The sequence below is a fragment of the Protopterus annectens genome, chromosome 11.part0 (genome assembly GCF_019279795.1).
Source record: "Protopterus annectens isolate FY-2018-M chromosome 11.part0, PAN1.0, whole genome shotgun sequence".
NCBI lineage: Eukaryota > Metazoa > Chordata > Ceratodontiformes > Protopteridae > Protopterus > Protopterus annectens.
This window is the reverse complement of record NC_056745.1, coordinates 295,585,815-295,605,136: the sequence shown is the minus strand read 5'-3', so window position 1 is coordinate 295,605,136 and position 19,322 is coordinate 295,585,815. Positions and strand designations below refer to the sequence as shown.

Here is a 19,322-nt window from a genome sequence, read left to right as displayed (position 1 = left end):
ATATATATATATATATATATATATATATAGAGAGAGAGAGAGAGAGAGATTTTAGATTAGTTTAGAGAAGCCTTTGAGGTTTTTAACAATGTATATTGGTATTTTTTCACTTTAAGGCTTGATTAGTGACTGAATGTGATAGGTTAGTAAGCTGGGTAGCAGTGTATATATATTTTGTAATGTATCTGGCTTGTTATCTATGATCTGATGAAGCTCTATGAGTGAAAGCGCTAATCTGATAACAATATATTGTTTGACTGTATTTGTTTTGGCAATAAATCTACTATTCTTGGAATATACCTGCTTTGCTACAACTCCATCATTTTTGGGATCGCTTTATTAATAATATATTCTAGAATTGGGGCATTTGTCTGGCATTTTGGCAGTGACATTGCTCTTATTTGTACACTTTAATCACTTTATCAATACAATGAATTTGAAAAACATTTATGATTTAAGACTATCTAAATCTCTTAACTATACACATCACTATTTCAGATTTGACACCCAAACCAATATAGACAAGGTTCCTATTTCAAATAATTTATACTCTAAAACTGAAGATGTGTTAATTATTTCCAGTCTATCTATCTCACCAGTATTTGCTGCTACATACAATTATTTCCCCACCTGAACTCCTTTTTGTACATTTAATGAGTAGTTCACTGAAATGTCTAATTTAAATGTGCATTTTATAAGACCAAATTGCGCATTTTAAATGTGCACACTTTAAATGTGCATTTTATAAGACTAAATTGCACACTAACAAGTCACTTGTCTTGCACCGGCTTTTATTTGAGGGCTGTATATGTGGAGTGCGACATAGCGAGTCTCTATTTTTTTTTAAGCTAAATAGATCCAAGGGCTACAACGATACACTAGTATTACTGTCATTCTTAGCCATTAACCATGAAATGATCTCTACAACCTATAGTCAATGACTCGTTATCTAAGAGACTGCTTTAACTAAAGTGACTATATTAGTTTTAGAGGTATACACAATGAAACGCTCCTATACACTCAAACCCTCATTAAGAGTCCTACCCTTCTAGGTAGTTATACAGTCCTACTTATCAACAATTGAGTATTTAATGTTGTCAAAACTTGTGTAATTAATGTTTTTTTTTCTTTTTGACTGTAATATCGTAAGAACCTATGCCTTCTCATATTGCTGTTCTTATGTTTTAACATGTTTAATTACTAGGTGCTTTTCTAGTTAGCAACTTACTCAATGTACAAATGTGCTTAGTACTAACCTGTTTAAGTACATGATTGCCAGCTTTTGTTATTTGCTCTCTATTTTTTTTTCTCTCTGTTTGCCTTACTATCTTCCTCTCTCTCTCTTTGCTATGTTAATAGTTTCAATAGGTGGACCCTGCAAATACCTATACAATTGCCTCTACCCTCTTGGAAGACCAAAGCCTTTTGTCTGCTAAGCTCCAACCCTCCAGTCATCAGTGATATCTTCCAGACAGACTGTGAAAGTATGTTATTCCTACATGTTTAACCCAAATTAACTGAACTGTGTGAACTAGTCTAGCTACCTGCCCAGGACTGCCAGCAGCCAATACGCCCTGCCCCCACCACTATACTACTCCAGACTCTCATTTATTATTCTCTTCTCAACTATTATTTGCACTTCCATCTCTTTTTCCCTCTCTCCTTTCCTCTATTACCCCTCTCTTATGTGTATAACTTTGATAAATATTCCATTTGGCCACTAGGTGGCATCCTTTTTCTTTCTAATTTGCTCCCTCTTGATTTATTACTACACACACCCCTATATCTTTTTGATTGGTAAGTGTATCTTCTCTCTATCCTATTTACTTTTTTTCTTTCTCTCAGGACCCTGCCAAACCAACCTTCCATTACTCTCTTGCGCTCCAAACTTGAACATATTCATAGGTTAAACTTTAAACTTTACATACCTTATACATATATACTTATTACTTACCTACCTGCTGTTTCCCCATCTTACAGATTGTTTTCTCTGTGCAACACCACTCTTTTGGGTCTTCCCGCTCCGTTCGCCCTGCGGGCTCACTCCGCTCCCCTCCCTGTCCCCAAATCTCACCCGCCCCTAGCACCTCTACATTTATACCCTCATAAACACACCCCTTTCTTCTTACAACCAATTACATCCTGTAATTATCTCCACCCCTTCTAGAACTATCCCCTCCCTACTCCACCCACCTACTCTCCTTACTGCTTTTCCCTCAATCCTCCCACTCAATTTCAATTACAGATTCTCTGAACATGTCTAATCAATATCTACCTTTGCTACTTCTAACCCTCCTAACTACTCTCATCACCACCTATCTCTCAACCTCCCACGAACAACCCCTTCCTTTTACTCTAACTATCCCACACAAACAAACCCTAACATCTCCCCTAGCTCATCTCCCCTAGCTCTAACAATAGGCTATCTCAATACCATCCACAAAACTTCCTACCTTCAAGCTAAATATCACCGACTTTCTCACATTAAATACCCTACTCATAGCCTTAAAAAACATTCTAACTTCTACTGCAAAATCTTCAATTTTATAACCCTATATTAATCTGCTCATTGATAGATGGCGACATCCACCCCAATCCTGGCCCTAACTCACCCCCACCATCCTCTAATTGCCACCCCAACCCTGGCCCTAACTCACCCTCACCATCCTCTAACTGCCACCAATTCAAAATAAACCCAACACCATCTACCAATCCCCCCAAATCACTTTCAATTGCCCAATTAAATATACGTAGCATTTGTAATAAAATACCACAAATCCATGCCCTTCTAGATGTCCAACAATTTGATATCCTCTGTCTAACTGAAACTTGGCTCAAACCTACAATAAAAGATAATGAAATCATCCCCCCAAGCTATAACATCCTCAGACAAGACCGCTTAAACAAAAAAGGTGGTGGAGTTGCAATTCTCTATAAAACCGGACTGCAAATAAGTAAAACAAATCATACCCTTCCATCTGACAATAATGTTGAAATAATTATTTCCAAACTTCAGATCAACCCTCACAAAACAGTTAACATTATCTGTACCTATCTTCCCCCAGGAAAAAATCCCACCATTTTAGAAGACCTATTAAACTGGCTTTCACTAAATTTCCCTCAAGAAACAATACTTTTAGGAGACTTTAATATTGACTGGAATTTATGTAAACATACTTATCCACCCACCCTTATTAACCTGCATGGCTTCTCTCAAACCATTAACTCCCCAACAAGAATAAACAAACGGAATAATAAAGAAAGTATACTTTACTGGATACTTATAAACAGTCCACAGCAAAAGTATACAACAGGTACTCTCCCAGATGACCTCAGCGACCACTCCCTAACATTTATCATCAGGCATAAAACAAGTTTAACTATCCCTACCCAAGTTAAATCATCCCGTAGCAAAAAATTCTTTGACCCCATTCTGTTTCAAAATGAACTTATGCAAGTCAATTGGTCACCTCTTAAATCTCTCCCTATAGACGAAGCTGTTAGCTACTTCAATCATACTTTTCTGACAATCCTAGAACATCATGTTCCAATGCGTTCTATACGAATAAAATCTAAAACAGCCCAATGGCTCTCAAATACTACCAGGAAACTAATCCTTAGTAGGAACAAAGCCTGGGCTAAATGGCGTACCACAAAAAACACAACTGATCGCCTCATTTTCAGAGAACAAAAAAATGTAACAAAGAAAGCCTTCCTACAAGATAAAAAGAACTTTTATACTCAGCTACAACAATCATCCTTGCACCAACCACATAAATTTTGGACCGCCATTAATATGCTGTTATCCCCTGGCAAAGTTGACACACCAAATCCAATTGAATCTAACCCCGACTGCCCATTACAAACAGCTAATGCCTTTAATACTTTCTTTACCTCTGCCATTCTAAAGCTAGCTAACCAACAAAGCCCTGATACCTCCAAACTATTATCCCAAAGCTCCACTCCCCCCCCATTCCACCTCAAACCCATACCCACCACTCATATATCATCCTTACTTCAAAAATTAAAACCCACAACCCCCTCAGCTGACAAATTACCAGCAGAATTCCTCAAAATTGCTGCAAAAGCTATAGCTTACCCCATCTCTATACTGATTAACAGGACCTTAAAAGAAAGTACAATTCCATCAATATGGAAAATCTCATATATCATCCCACTGTTCAAAGGTGGTGACTCTACTGAGTACTCCAACTTCCACCCCATAGCATTACTATCTCCACTTGCAAAAATAATGGAGAAATGCATCCACAAACAGTTACTAAATCACCTACTACACACCAATCTCCTAGCTGAGTGCCAACATGGCTTTCGCCCATTCCATAATACTACTACAGCCTTACTATCCTTTATCGACTCAATTAACAAAAACCGCAACAATAATATTCCTTCTTCAGCCTTCCTCATTGACCTGTCCAAAGCCTTTGACATGGTCAACCACCAACTTCTCCTCCATCGTCTGAAGTCCCTCTCTTTTGACAATCTAACCTTAAATTGGTTCACATCCTATCTGGATAACCGAAAACAGGCTGTACTCTGGCATAACCATCTCTCTGATCTCCTCCCCACCTCTATAGGAGTCCCTCAGGGCTCTATCTTAGGTCCTTTACTATTCTCTATTTTTATAAACGACCTTCACCTAGCCACTCCTCTATCAACTTGCATTCAATATGCAGATGATACAACCATCATTTGCTCAGCCCCAACACAGTCTGAACTTTATTCTCTCACACAAAAAACCTTCACAACCATAGAGCAATGGTTCTCTAATCATTGTCTCCTCCTTAACCCAAAGAAAACCAAACTCCTGATTTTTACACCCACTCACTTGTCTCCCTCCATTAATTTCACACTCACATCCAACAATGGCATCCTTATCTCTCCAGACCATACCACCAAACTCCTGGGTATTACAATTGACAATCAACTAAAATTTGACACTCACATTAACTCTACAATAAAATCGACTAACAGAAAACTAGGTTCTCTCTATAGAATCAAATCTTTCCTTACTCCAGAAGCCAAAACTACAATAGCTAGAACCCACTTAATCTCTGCCCTATTATACGCCTCCCCTATTTTTACAAATCTTTCTAAACATAATCTTAACAAACTAGCTACATCATATAACAATATTGCCAGATTTGCTACAGCCTCTCCATACAGGACTCATCATTGCTCCAATCTTAAAAAACTAGGGTGGCTAGAATTACACCACCAAATACAATTTAATCAACGTACAATTGCCCATAAAGCCCTTTACCACCCTGACAACACTCCAATGTTCTCCACCCTCATAAAACCCTATAACAATCTGAAGAACCTACGCTCCTCTAACAAAATACTGATTCATACTTCCCTATCTAATAACTCAGCAGGTGACTCCACATCTGTCAACTCATTTAGTAAAATATGGAATCAACTACCTCAAGACCTCACAACTCAAACATCACTCCCACTATTTAAAACTAAACTAAAACTCTTCTTATCCAACCACTGGCTATGCTCTTGCAATAACCCAGACTAACCATTTTTACCTCCTTATTATTTGATTCTCTACACCCAGTCTTTTTCTTCTTATATCTAACACCCTAAATTATCCTCTACATAATTGTTTCTGTTACTCCATTTCTAATAAAGGCATAAAGTCAATACTTTTCTACTTCTTACAAAGATGCAATAGAGTAACTAGGTACTTTGCTTGTATTTTTCTACTCTACTAAACCTCTTATTGTACTCAAATGCTTTTACATCCTGCTGTAGGTTTAAAGTACATGTTTTTCTATTTTATATTGTATATGTTTATATATTTTTGGTAAATTTTTGTTTATTTTTACTATAGTAGTATTGTAGCGGAGCTTTTCTCCTCGGGCCTCCACTGAAAATGGACATGTATCCAGTTGGACTAGCCCGGTAAACAAATGTAAAATAAAATAAATAAATAAATTAACTGACCACAATATGCTTACTTTTAATCTCAGATTGAAGTCAAATACTTTAATATTATGTAAAAGACTTCCTGCTTCTATAATTAAAATTAAGGGTTTTAAGGACAGGTTTACTAATGAAATTAAGACCATTTTTAGAGTTTAACCATAATGGAGAAGCTACTGAAATCATTCTTTGCGATTCTTTGAAAGCCTTTTTAAACAGCAAAATTAAAAATTGATATGCATGCAAGAGAAAAAAATGGGATAGAGAATTGAAAGTGTTACAATCTAAGACATATATTTTAAAGTTAAAAGTTGAATCAAATGATAAAACTAATAATCTAGAATTGAAAACATTAAATAAAAAATGGACATTCTTTGCCATAACACTTCAATAAACTTAGAAAAAATAAAGTTGCAATCCTATTCAGTAAATCCTAAACGTTTACACAGATTAGCCATTAGATTGAAGAAAATGAATAATATGAATCATATTAAGGAAATATATAAATGTGGTAGCAAAATAAAACAATTACAGATTTAGCAGATATATTACAATGTTTAGGGGTCATTATGAGCAAATAAATAATAATAACAGTACTTTGATAAACAGTAATATTATTGTAGGCTTTCTAAAAGAAAACATTATAAATTATAAGTTAATTAAAGAACAAAGAAATAGTATTGATAAACCTTTTTCACTTAAGGAAATTCAAGATCGAATTAAAAATCGTAAAATTAATAAAGCCCTAGGTTTGGATGGAAATATTCCATAACTTTATACATTATTACCAGATAATATATTAAAAATTCTATTGAAAGCATTTAATGATATTAAATATATATCAGGTGTACCCCATCTTGGAGATTTTTGCATATCAACCTATTTCACTTCTAAATATAGATTATAAAATGTTTATGTCAGTACTGGTAAATAGATTAAATATTATTTTGGCCGGAATTATTAATAATTATCAAACAGGATTTATATTAAACAGGAAAGTTTATGACAACATTACTAGGCTTAATACTTTAATAGATTTTGCATACAAAAAAAAGAACTTTCAATCATCAGTTTAGATTTAGACAAAGGTTTTGATTCAGTAAATTGGAATTATTTGTTTAACGTTCTTGAAGAATATAACTTTTCTGTAGAGTTGATTAATCTAATTACTATGCTGTATAACAACGTGTTTGCATTTATCAAACACATTTTTTGTCTAAATCATTTATAATATTAAAGGGTACAAAGCAAGGGTGACCATTATCTCCATTGTTATTTGCATTATGTATAGAACCTTTTGCAAATAACATTAGATCAAATAAAAATATAAACATTTTTCAACAGATGAGAATTACTCTTCCAAAATACCGTTATTTGCAGATGATATATTACTAACTATTGGTAGTACTGATTCATCTTTACAACGTATAGCTAGAATGTTGGAATGTTTTGAAGAGATTTTAAGACTGAAATTTAATCATAACAAAACCAATACATTGCTAATTAACAAAAATTTAAATTCAGATTTAAAAAAGTGCAGTAGTTTTAACTATGGTAATAATCGTATTAAATATCTAGGAGTTATTATAGCTTCAAGTAGTAAATAGCTAGTATTACTAAATTATACAAATATAATTAACACAATTACACAACTAATTTCAAGATGGACTAAACTATTCTTACTATAGAAAATACTTATGTTTATAAAAATGATAATATTACCTAAAATTTCATTTTATTATTCATTCTTTAATCTTATCCCCAAATAAAATATTTTTTTAAGAAAATAAACTCTAGTTTACTTGAAATGTTATGGCCCCTTAATAAGCCAAGGATTTCATTAGAATGGCATATGAAAAGCTAGGAAGAAGGTAGTGTTCGTTTTCTTAATTTTGATTTGTATGTAAAGTCAGCTAGTATTCAAATTATAGCTCAATAGTTAAATACTACATATGATTCTAAATGGAGATCAATACATGAAAATATTACTAAGTAATAATAAATTCATAGTTAATCCACATGTGCAAACTGTATTTAATAAATTGTATTTTATCATAAAAGATTACTGTATGAGTAGTAAACATAACTTTCTCTATCCCATTGATTAATTAGATTATATCAACATTTAGGAGATATTTAAATAATAATTATAAGATAATAAAACTTGTTTTCTTATTTCCTCTAACATTCAGTAATGATTGTTTAACAACGCATACTGTGACTAAAATGTTAGATTTTAAAGATAGTAGTTTAATATTTTGGCATCAGTTCCTAAATGGTACCACAATATATTCAACAGAGTATTTATTATCTAGATATAATTTAAGACAAAACAATTGCTTGAGTTTGCAAAGTTGTAAAGCGTTGTTAATAACAAAATAAAAGTTCCTTAGATTCACTTGAAAAAATTCTCCCAAAATATTAGAATTTTTATCTAACATTAATAGTAATTTAAGTAATTGTGGGATTACTCTACAAGAATCAATAATGAAGGGTTTTCTAATGTGAATAAAAATCATTATTTAAATCAATAGGCAAAACTTCATCTTCAATTTATTGGAAATTATTTACTTTGAAATATTCACATAGATCTTTTATAGCTGTTCATAAGATCTGTCTTTACATTAGATATAACAAGTGTGTCATAAAGGGCAAAATCAATGAGACAAATGTGAGCACACAACTACAGTAAGAAAGATATAGCTAAACAAATGTGAAATGTAGAAAGTACAGTTGTGTAACTAAACTTGAGTAAACTTACCATAGGAGTAGATCTTTGAATGATCACTGCTTCAGTAGCTTTAGCTCTCTGGGTTATATCCTGCCAAAGATATAACAGTGGGCCAACTTCCAAAGCTTCAGAGTACCTTTTTACATGTTCACACTGTCAGACAATTCAAGCTGAGATGACTAAAAGGCAAGTCTGGGTGCAAAGCCCTTCAGGACTTTCCTGACAGCAGTGAGATGGAGGCTGAGCCCTGAAAAGACAAATCTAGGAGTAACAAAAAATAAATGTCCACAGACAGTTGTAAAAAGCACACTAAAGCAAAGGGAAGGAGACAGGGCACAGCTATTGTAGCACTGATCATTCAAACATCTACTGTTATGGTAAGTTTACTTACACAATTGTACTATGTTCTTCATATTGATCCTGCTACAGAAGCCTTGACTTTATGGGTAGATTATTATAGCTAACTACATTTAGTAAACAGAAGGAGAAGAGCCCAGAAATATTTGGAAAATGCTCCTAGAAAAGCTTGATCTGGACCAACAGAAGGAATCAAGATTATAATGCTTTATAAAAGTATGTACAGAGGACCAAGTAGCAGCTTCTAGAATACATCTACAGTTCAACCCTTTCAAAAAGCCACATATGAAGCCAAGGCCTTGATAGAGTGGGCCTTGACCCTGCTTGGAATAGTGTTGTTATGGTGAGTATATCAAAAGGTTATAGTCTTAGATAACAATTTGGAAATAGTCTGTTTTGATGCAGGTTGTCCCTTCTTACCTTTATAAGAAATGAACAAACTGGTCCAAAGATCTGAATGATTAAGTTCTGTCAAAACAGTACTTGAGTTGTCTGTAGACATCCAAGGTATGGAATATCCTTTTTTCCATCATTTTTAGGTTCAGGAAAGAAAATGGAGAGCTGGATACTTTGACATAAAGTAAACTTGGACATCATTTTAGGCATAAGAAAGGATTACTTCTCAAAGAAAATGAGATAGGTTTGACTCACCATAAGAGCTTGCACCTCAGACACTGTTCTTGGAGAGGTCAGAGCAATAACTAAAACTGTTTTCTATGTTAAGAACCTCAAGTCAGTTGGGTTAGCTGGTTTGAATGGAGCAAGTGTTAGCATCTATAACAAAAAATTAAGATTCCAAAGAGGGCTACCATTTTGTTGGTGGCCTCTTAAGCAAAACTACTTTCAAAAACATTTTGACATGAGACTGCATTGAAAGAGGAGGATCCAGGGGCAGACATGCTGAAATGGCTGATAAATGAACCTTGACAGAGTAATAATAAAGACCATAGGATAGTAACTCAGACAAATATCGTAGAACCAGAGAACACCTAGCCCTGAATGGGTGCTTGTTATGTTGTCAGCACAAATTATAAAACCTTTTATATTTGTTAATATATGATTTCTAGTATCAGGCTTTCTTGCCTCCATTAGTACCTGCTGCACATCCTCAGTAAATAGGTGTCTATCATCCAGGCAGTCAGCTGAAGTTGATTTATGCTTGGGTGTATCAAACACCCCTGTTCTTGAGTGAGTACTTCTGAAGATTCCAAAGGAATCCCTCAAGGTCTATGTGGTGACTTCTCTCTGCCCCAGGCAACCATAGTTCTCCATTATTTTGGAAATTACTCCAAGCTTCCTTTGGAATCTTCAGAAGTACCCTGGATATTAGTGTAAAGGGTGGAAAAGCATACAGAAACATTCCTGTCCAAAGAAAGGAAAATGCATCTGTTTTTCAGGCCTTCTTGCACGGAGTTCTGGAAAAGACTTTTGCCAGTTGATTGTTCAGAGAGGAGGCACAGATGTCTACATGAGGAACTCCCAATAGATGGATCAAATCTTGGAAGACCTCCTGATCAAGTTTCCATTTGTGAGGTCTGCCCTGGTTCTGCTCAGCTTGTTTGCCATACAATTCTGCTCTGACAGAATGTAGGATGCTTGTAGAGTGAGGCTGCACTGTGAAGCTATATCCCAAGCTAACACTGCTAGTCTGCAAAAGAGGTACAGCCTGATTCCCCCTTGCTTACTGGTGCATCACATGGCTGTGATATTGCCAAAGATGGCTGAGCGAGTTGGGTGCCATGATCAGGGCAAGTATCTCCTTGTCATTTATGTGTTTGCATCTGTCCTTGGTGTCTCATACCCCCTGAACTTTTATCCCTCTTGAAACTGCTCTCCAAGCAAAGAAGGAAATATCTGTAGTGACCGACTGCTTTGGAGCAGGGAGGGTGGAGGAGAGACCTGGATTTAATGATATCTGGTAGTGCAACCAACTGAGTTCTCTTCTGACAAATCCCAGCAGGGGGATTTGAAAAGATAAAGAGTGTTGGTGCTGGCACCATGGAGATTTCAGATACCAGTGTTCTTATTCATGTGGTGGCTTGCCAGGGCTACTAAGAGAATAATAAATGCCATGAAACCCAAAATCCTAAGGTATTCCTTCACAGTGGCCAAAGTCTGAAAACCCTAAAAATAGAAATAGATATAGATCTATTATCTCCTATGGAAGAAAAGCTCTTTGAACTGAGGTGTCTAGTTGATATCCCAGGAACACGATTGTGTGTGAGGCAGTCAAAAAAGACTTCTGAATGCTCTTTTGGAACGAAGCTTGTGTAAGATATCCCTCACTGAAGAGACAGATTACTGACACTTTAAAAAAGATTCTGCAAAGATAAGAAAGTTGTCTAAATATAAAAAATGTGGATACTGTGTAGACTGCAATGAGCTATAAAAGGATCTAGACACTTTCTCTGCAGTCTTGGTGCAGGGCATAGTCCAAAGCATAAGACAGAGAACTGATAATGTGATCCAGACACACAAAACCTTAAACAAATCTGACATCTGGATGAATAGAGATGTGATGATAAGCATCTTTTAAGACTAGTGTTACCAGGAAATTTCAAAAAGATAGAAGAGGTAACAGGTTGTGAAGTGGTGTCATTGGACACTATTGCAAACAGGTTTAGGAAAGAAAGATCCAGAAGTGGTTTCCAAGCATTTTCTTTCTTTGGCACTAGGAACATTCTTGAATAAAAACCCTTTCCCATCTAGTAAAAAATATACTAGTTCTATCACTCTTAGATGAGCATATGATGAAAAACTGATGATAACAAAAGAGTCTGAGCTGGAGGATGAGGAATGATCCTCTGGAAAGGAGGAATTTCCTCCCACTGTCATCTCAAACTTTGATGAATAATTTTCATAACCTACCTGTCAGAAACTATCTATTGCCAATGTGAAAAATAGAGATTCAGACTTTCTGGATGAAAAAAAGGGGCCAGAGTAAGAGGGTGTCACACTCAGACTTGTTGGACTGTCCTTGGTTTTGAGAGGTTCAAGACTTCTTTTTGGAACCTCCTTGCCATTTCTTCTTAAACATCTGTTTACCTGTATTTTACTGAGACATTTATTTGACTTTTTGGATGAGGAGATAGAAAATCCCTTGGAAAATCTGGAAATGGAGGACTAAAATATATTATAGAGTTGACCTAGATCAGTTTACTCCTTTCATCACACTTTTTATCACCTCTGCAGCAGAGGGGCCAAACATTAAATCTCTATCCGAAGATGAATTTAAAATCTTAGTTTTTAACTTTATCTGGGAGGTTCTGAAAATGCAGCAATTCAAACTTCTTCAAAACAGTATCAGTGGCCATAGCCCTGGAAGAAGTATCAACACAGTCATAGAGAAACTGTAAACAATGAGAAGTGGCCTTTGCAATAGAAAAAATAAGTCAATTAAAGCAGATTTTTCCTCACAAGAAGAAATTGCAGATTAAACAGTCCTACTTTCCCAGTTAGAACAAACTTTAACATATCAGCCTGAGAATTCAAAACTCTGAAATTCAAAATTGCAAATGTATACACTTTTTCCAGTACCTATCAATATTTTTCCAATCCTTATCAGAAAGAATAGTTATTTAATGTTAATTTAATACAAGTTGATTACTTTTGTATAAATGTAAATTTGCCTATGCCACAAGTTATAATTCAATCAAGGTGTTGGGAAAAAAGGTGTATAGCAGCAGTGGAATCAACTAGAGCTGTTGAATCGGGTTTGGAAATAGTGTATGAAAATTTAAAAGACAGAGAAACTTTATACATTTTGCCTTTTTAGAAACAGCTGGCTATCAGCAAAATGGCAGGCAGTAATACATACATCATCTAAAACACAGACAACACAAGGAATGCATGTAGGATCTTCAAAATCCTTCTGTAACAGCTCATAAAGTTTTCTGAGGGACAGGTATCACTCTTTCTTTTACCAGAAACTACTTTACAAAAAGTATTGATAGCCTGAAACAAACCAAATAAACTACTCCTATCCAAAGAAATTTAAGGAAGAGTAAATACATACTTGGTTTTCTGATTCTTTTTGACAGGAAAAATGGGGCCAACCATGTTACTAATTCCTGCAGCAGTTTTAGGGATGGGTCAGCATTCTGACACAACAGGGAAAACTTCCCTGTTCCCTCTTACAGGGCTGACAAGAGTGGCTCTCCATTGCCCACTGAGGGGACCCCAACAAATGCTGAGGACAAGGCTAATACCTTGTCCATAGTGGCTGCAGCTACTACTCTGGAAGGATCCAGAGTAAAAGATGAGTGGCCTGAAGTACAACAAATGGCCACAGCAGAGTCATCCACCTGTGGCTGAGGCAAATTGCTGGCCTGTTCTGGTGACAGAGGCTGTTTGCTTAATTTTTTTTTCTTTTTGTGTCTTTAAGAAGGACCGACTGTGGGACCAGTAGTCTGTTCCACAGTCAAGCTGCAAATGGTGCCTCTTTCCCATGGAAGACAAGCAGCAAATTCTGGTAAACAATGTGAGTCTACAAAAGTTATTTTTGGACAGAAATAAACACAGTAAAAACATTTTAAAACACTATGGCAGTCCCACAAAAGTAAAATAAACACAATTTCCACAGAAAAATTGTTTTCAGCTACTTTACACCACTTTTAAACTGACAGGAAAAGTGAGCACTCTGTTTAAAACTATGTTACAGTCCTAAGACAGTCTATTAAAACACAACACTCCTAGCTTTAAAATAACTTTCTTGAAGCATAAAGTGATAAAGCTGTAACACAAATAAAAAAAATAAAGTTTTTTTTTCCAAAGGGAACTTATTTGTCCAGCAAAAGAATAGGACAAGTCAACTATCAAGCCTCAAAAGCCCCAGAGGAGCATAGTATTTGGTGGCAGTAAAGCTCTGGGTGGGTTTGCACCCAAACTTGTCTTTTAATCAGCTCAGCTTGTGCTGCCTGAGAGTTTGGGAGCATAGAAGGTGTCCTGAAGCTTTGGAAGCTGGGTGTCTGTTATATCTAGCTAATGCTACTGCAGCAGTGATCAATATGATGAACATCATAGTTTAAATCTGTTATTACCCCAGACTGTGACTGAGGAATGCACAGTCAAACATTCAAGAATGTGAGGAGCAAGCAGAATTAATTTTCTGAGCAGGGAGGAAGGAAAGGGAAGTGAACTGTAGATATGGACTGGCAAGGTGGTGCCTGCCAAGAGAACTATGTTAGGGTGGAGTGATGGGGGAGGGGTGAAGTGGTCTTAATGCTTGTTTCAGAATTCTTATTGGATTGAAGTAAATCTATACAAACTGGCAAACTAAGAAGAAGCACAAAGCAAACATGTATATGTGTGTGCCATATTCATTTTCTAATTTTATATTCATTTACTTCCATTATATAATGTATAACAAATACTCTTCTGCACTGTCTTACTGGTCTTCTCAATGCTGTGCTTATCCCTCATGCACACTTTTCCCTTTGTTTTAATTTTTGTTTAAAGGCCATCTGTTTCTTCTTTAATTCTTTCTCTCCCACTTTTCTCAACATCCTCTCTACCCCCACAAGCCTATCCTCTCCTTGCATCCTCTTTTTGGTGGCCACCTTTCCCAATTTTACTTTTCTTTTCTTTTCTTACAATTTTCTACTGTTTGTAATTTTCTTCTACTTTGTTGTCAGATCAGTCATATGGTTCTACTACAACTGTTTGTGTAACATTAGCTCGCAACACACTTCCCTGTTGCAACTCACTCATACTGACAAGTGTCCTAACTCCTACTACCCCAGTTCCTGTGTACTGTCACTAGGCTAACTATCCCTTCCAGAACTCTGATCCCAACTCAAAAAACAACTTTATCTTGCTCCCTAATTCTAACTCTAAACCAACTCCCCTTTGCTTTGTAATCCTAATTCAGGGCCACCTCCAGATGGCCCCCCTAATCCTATCTCTCAGCCCACTACCAATTGCTCCCTAAACCTAAAATCCCCCTTCCCTTCCTAAACCTAAAGCTCCCCTCCCTGTTTCTCTTCTCTACTTAGCAGATCTACGATGAAACCTTCATGGCATGTGACCACTGCAGCAGATGAGTCCATGAATTTAAGCTGAAGTTCAAGTAGCTGCTTGACCAGGTGGGTAGACAGGGAAACAGCTGATGAAGCCCATGGCTTTGAGTTCCTGGGTTTCAAACAGCTGGTGCTTTGATTGGCTGTAAAGGTCTCCAGCCATATAATATGTACCGATTCTCTTCTATTTTCCTTTCATTTTCCTTCCCCCTTCTACTTCACTCTTCTTCATTATCTTCCTGAAGGTTTTCATGATGTCTTATTTCCAAAATCTAATCTTCTTTTGTTTCCTTCCACTTTTTAGTTATGCAACTGTTTGTGTTTTCTACCAGACCTAGTATCATCAGTCTTTCTTTCCTCATTTCTTTCTCTCAGTATTGTTCTACTTTTTCTTTCCCAACTCATATATATATATATATATATATATATATATATATATATATATATATATGTATCTCTCTCTCTCTCTCTCTCTATATATATATATATATATATGTGTGTGTGTGTGTGTGTGCGTGTGTGTGTGTGTATATATATATATATATATATAGAGAGAGAGAGAGAGAGATTTGTCTATGTATATATATATATATATATATATATATATATATATATATGTGTGTGTGTGTTTGTGTGTGTGTGTACATAGGTTAATACTAGGCTAATTGCCCTTGTGGGCCATTTTAAGTCTAGCCAATCACCCCATGTGAGAATCAAACCCTGCACCTTGTGTCTGCAAGGTAAACACCTTAACCATTCTCGACACCATAAAAACATCACTGCCATTCAGTCTGCAGACTGGTGATCCACTGTAGCGACCCCTAACCAGGATAAGCCAAAAGACAAGATTTTAGTTTCAGACTTCATATCCCTCAGAAACTAAATGCTAACACAAATTCTGTTATTATTGCAACTTTTTAAGTTTATAAGACACAAATTTAAAACCTGTTCCTATTTTTTTACTTTTGTCCCCCCCCCCCTCCCCCACTGCATTGTTTGGCTTTGTCCTGATTTCTTGAGCTAAGAAGTTGAAAGGTATGTCAGCTGTCTAATTTTCAAGTTTCAGAATTTGAAATATGGTGCTCTCCTAAACCTGTAAACACATTGCTTATGTACATTAACTGTGGACTATTCTCCTTGGTAATGTGACAATACTTGCTAGAATGCTGAACTAGGGCTTTTTCAGCCTTTGTTCTCCAAATTTAGAATGCTTGTCAACTTACAGTCATAAGCTCACCTTCTTTCAGATCTTCCAAGATGAGTTCAATGTCACTTTGTACAATGGAAACCATTAGCAGATACTTTTAGCCTCTTCCTTTACATCTGCTGCCAATGTCACTTTTCCACATATCTGGCTTATTAAAGTACATTAGCCTCTGTCACAGTGGGTAAAGAACTTTGAATGAGCAGTGTTTATTCATGCAAAACATAACCTTAATGTCAGTACTAGTGGCAGGAGACACTCTGTTTTATGTTAGATGCCTGCATCTTTTCAAAATGCATCATGTATTAATGTGCCAAGTCATGCATGAGCTTGGGTCTGTTTTCCCAGTCTTCATAAATAAATAAAATAACACATAAAGCTGTATTTTGGCTTGACCACCCATTGGGCCACTTCTTTATCAATTTCTCCATTAGGTTGTCTAGTGTTGATGACGCAAATGCTAGTAATTTAACAAGAAAGATGTAATTATACAAGACTATCTCCTTAAGGATGGCAGGTGATCCTACGTTTCCTTTGGCAGCAAATAATAATGATGTTTTGCTCTGGACCATACTGCACAATATGCATATTCCCCTATCTAACTAGTTTGCTAGATCTGTGATATAACAATGATATAACACTGTAATAAGCTGAAGCATGATTGGAACAAATTGTCCTTCTAGAAGACATATTTGGAACAGATGAGGACTTTGTTGTCCATTTTTCTGATGTCTTCCTCAAGAGGGCAATATTCTTATCCAGGAAAATTTTAGCCACCAGTTTCTTCCAGAGTTTTGACAGGCTACACAATCTTCTTCACTATACTCTATTAAAGTTATTCTGAATCCACTGGACCAAAGTGTGCTTTATTATTTTTATTTTGTTTCATTTGGTTGTAAGTACTGGAATTTAGTATCTTTCAAAGTTATACAATCCAAGATATCTGTTAAACCAGAAGGTATTTTGTAATTTGAATATGATATGGATGCTGGCTTTTTTATATCTGACATTGTATCAATAGGGAGGACAATTCATGTAACCTGTTTAAAGATATGACATTGTTCCTCAGGGACTAGGTCTGGAAGATGCAGGGTAAAGGTATGGCTACATCTATGAGATGAGAAGTCTTGACTATGAGGCTGAATCATGGACAAGCCAGCCTGCTTCAGTCTTACATAGGTGTTCACAGGATTCCTGTCAGTCACTGGCAAGTTTGTGTTGCATCTCAGAACATAATTAAGTGCTAATGTTCTCATATCCTTAACAATCTGCCCTTAGAGGATGGCATGGAGAAACTGTCACCCAAGGACTAGGTGATAGCTGTTGAAAAATATTTTTTATATCATCTGAGATACATTACCCAAATTATGTGTTTGCGAGGTGAGAACCATAACTCATGCTTTTGTCACACTGAGTCTGAATTATTGTAATGCCTATTCTCTTGAGCCAAAGACTTATGACCTCTTGTACCTACAGGACATGCAGAAAGCAATAGCATAACTACTAATGGGAATTAATAGTTATCCTCATATTGCAGTTTTACTGACCAGTCTGCTCGGGTTGCCAGTTACACTGAAGTCAGTACCCAGGTATCAGTACTTATACATAGCCGTTCATGACTTAGGCCCCTCAGTGGTACCCAGCAAGTCAGCTTGACCCTTACAGTCTATCAACAAGTGACTGCTAATAATTCCAGTCTTGAGGGTTTAATATTCTAGGAAAAAAAATAATTCTTAACAAGATCAATATTTGTGGCAATTGTTAGATTTTCAGTTATGGTTTGTACCCACATTATGGTGTTTTAATAGGTCCCTGAAGTGCTGTTGGTACAAGACAGTTATAGCTTGAACCCCACGCTTGGGTGTTTTAAAAGGTCCCTGAAGCACTGCCAGTACAACTCAGTCATGGCTTAAACCCACACTCTGTGTTTTGAAAAGTCCCCGAAGCACTGCCAGTGCAACTCAGTCATGGCTTGAACCCATACTTTGGTGTTTTAAAATGTCCCTGAAGCACTGCTGGTAAAACTCAGTCATGGCTTGAACCCACACTTGGGTGTTTTAAAAGGTCCCTGAAGCACTGCCGGTACAACTCAGTCATGGCTTGAACCCACAGTTGGGTGTTTTAAAAGGTCCCTGAAGCACTGCCAGTACAAAATAGTCATGACTTGAACCCACGCTTGTTTTTTTAATAAACTGGAAAACGTTCATAACTGAATTGCATCAGGTTGATCTGACTTGACTAATGTGATGTTTGCTTTACAGTTTAAGCATATTTATTTTTTTTATTTTTGTATCAAGCTTAGGTTTATGCTTGTAAATAAAAATTTTGACTGAGTGATAAAACACTATTTTTTAAACTCCTTTATTGAATTATGGTTTTGATGTTTTTTTGTTGTTGCTGTTGTTGGTTTCTCTCACCTTGTTAAGGCTTGGGTCTCCTCACTAGCTACCAAATCTGTGCTACCCTGACATTTTCTTCCCCATAGGGTCAAATGACAGCCTGCAATAGTGCTGACCGCTTCATCTAGTAGACAAAAATGGTGTTGCATTCCCACTGGCATTCCATCAGCATTGCATCGTCAAGGACAGCATGCAGTGAGCTTTATGCAGAAGACACTATTTCATCTTAGAGTGAACTAAGCCCTCTATAAGCACTGATTTCCTCATGTTAAGCTTATGGCTTGGGCAGGTTTCTGATGTGTCTACTATAGATTCTCAAGTAGGAATTCCCCAGTACTGCCATGCAATATGCGCCCCCCTACAGAAAAGTGAGCAAGCTGCCTTTAAACCTATGCAGATCCCAAAACACAGCCTTGAGTCTTATCAAATAACTGTAATAGTCTTAATTATAACTAACACTGACTGTGTTCCTTTCAGCCCATTTTGGTTGATTTCTGGCATGCTTATGACTTGTTCTGTAAGAAATTGAAAAAATAAAACAGTGGATGCTCTGTCTACATGTGCACAGCAAATCCCTCCATAATAGAAATAATGAAAATATAAGAGGCTAAAGAATGCTGAAAACAGACAATACAAGAAGTTGGAAAATATGGTTATATCAG

The 19,322-nt window shown here is 36.2% G+C and overlaps 1 protein-coding gene across 9 annotated transcripts in view; it reads right to left on the bottom strand.

Annotated features, from left to right (window-relative positions):
• The window catches only part of ABCC9 (ATP binding cassette subfamily C member 9), a 1,652,866-nt gene that overhangs the window by 882,346 nt on the left and 751,198 nt on the right, over positions 1 to 19,322 (bottom strand). The window lies entirely within an intron of this gene.